The 2,124-nt window shown below is 40.0% G+C and overlaps 1 pseudogene; it reads right to left on the bottom strand.

Annotated features, from left to right (window-relative positions):
• Positions 1-673: 673 nt before the first annotated feature.
• On the bottom strand, positions 674-792 carry LOC111738534 (annotated as a pseudogene).
• Between the last annotated feature and the right edge of the window lie 1,332 nt (positions 793-2,124).

Raw genomic sequence — 2,124 nt, 5'->3', positions numbered from 1 at the left:
TGGAGTTACCTGTCTTAATGCTTTGAAAGCCTTAAGAAAATAAAATGGCAGGCTTAGGTCAGGCGACTATTAGCCCCGGCCATTCTGCGAAATTGAGAAGGCCTCAGCATTTAATTGTAAGGGTAGTAGAACCTCAAATGAAACAAAATATGAGACTGAGTATATAAGAAAATTAGTGGAATCTTGAATTTGGATAAATAAACTTGATATTCTTAAACGTCTGGGCTACTGGAAGCAGATTCTTCTTCATATTTGTGAGCAAGGAGCCTCCTATTACCTGGAAACACTACAAAGACCTCATCTGAAGAAGGGGTCATGCAAAATAAAATGTATTCTCTTCAACATCTTCCCTTCATCCCCTCCCTGCTTGTTAGGCCAATAACTACAGCACAACTTAAGTATAGAATGTATTCTCTGCTTTGAGAGGAAATAGCATTCATTCACAAAAATTCTAAGATCTGGCTTATGTGCAATGGTAGAAACAGGCAGAGGAGATCTTGAAGACCTTGGACTGAGGATATATGGAATATATGTCTAGATAAGGGAGAATTCTTTGATATTTGCTCACTATTTTTTCTTTTTCTTTTTTTTTTTTTTTAGGCGAGGCAACCCTTGATTGACCTCACAGATTGCAAGAACCCTGTCAGCTTACAATCCCTTATTTTTTAGGGATTGCCTACAGCACCTGATTTTCCTAGGTAGTCTCCCATCCAAGTACTAATCAGGCCAGACCCTGTTTAGCTTCCGAGATCAGATGGGATCGGGCTTGTTCGGGGTGCAATGGCCATAGACATTTGGGCACTATTTGAGCACTATACATAGGATGTTGTGCAAAGACACGTGGAACTGCCCTTAGTTATATCGGCTAACTATTGCTGTATAACACATTGCTACAAACTTAGCAGCTTATAGCAGCACATTTTTATTATCCCAGTTTCAGTGGGTCAGGAGTACCGCCATGGCTTAGCTGGTTCCTCTGCCTCAGGTCTCACAAGGCTGCAATCAAGGTATTAACTTCAGCTACAATTTCATATTAAGGTTTGACTAGAGAAGGATCTACCTCCAAGCTTATGTGACTGTTGGCAGAATTCACCTTGTTGTGGCCTGTTGAGCTGAGGACCTATTTTTTTGTTGTTGTTGGCTGTTGGCCAGCAACTGATCTTAGTTTCCTGACATATGGCTTCTCCATAGGGCAGCTCACAACATAGCTGCTTGCTTCACCTAAGCCAGCAAGAGAGCAAGAGAGTCTCCTTGCAGAATGGGTTACAATGCTATGTAACATAACAGAAAGGACATCCCATCACCAAAGCTATAATTTATTGATTAGAAGCGAATCAGAATTTCGGCCCACTCAAATGCAAGGGATTATACAGAACAAGGGGACCAGGAGGCAGGGATGTTTGGGGGCTATCTTAGAGTCCATCTGTCATATTAATATACTGCTGGAAGGACCCTTGAATCTTGCTCAATGACCTCAGGTAAAAGAGGAGAAGCTGCTAAAACTCAGACCAGTATTAATGAAAACTTCAGAAGACTCATGAAGATGGGGTATTAGAATAAATTTAATAAATGAGATTAGAAACCCCACCACCTGACTGTGTGCTACAGAAAAACAATCTCTTCACTAAAGCAATAATAAATGAGCTCCTGAGATGGGGTGGCTATTTTTCTGTACACAGAATTGACCACAGGAAATGCTGCTGTAGAAATGGGTTCTCTGGGATCAAGGGGGACAACTGGACCTGGGCAGGACAGAGTCAGCAGCACTCAACAAAGAGAAGCAAGATGGCTGAAATTGCTATCAAGGGCAGTAAGACCTTTACTTATATTTTATATACCAGAAAAAAGCATATACATTCATAAGAGATTTTTAGCCCAAATGTCTACATGTGTTTTTGTTTGTGTCTAATTTAGAAAGTAGTCACACATCAAAAGCAGACTGAGCGATAGGATTGAACTACATTTTGGAAACAGTTATAAGATATTGAATATGGATCTGGATTGATTCTGATCTTGAGAATGTTGCTTAAACTTGTTAAACCTCAATTTTTTTTAGTCCGCAAAATATTTCTTGGATGCTTCTTTTGTGCTACACATTATTGTAAGAACTGGTGATAGATACCA

The sequence above is a fragment of the Pteropus vampyrus genome, unplaced genomic scaffold, assembly GCF_000151845.1.
Source record: "Pteropus vampyrus isolate Shadow unplaced genomic scaffold, Pvam_2.0 Scaffold39, whole genome shotgun sequence".
NCBI lineage: Eukaryota > Metazoa > Chordata > Mammalia > Chiroptera > Pteropodidae > Pteropus > Pteropus vampyrus.
Note: the sequence above shows the minus strand (reverse complement) of the source record. Positions and strands in the feature narration are given on the sequence as shown.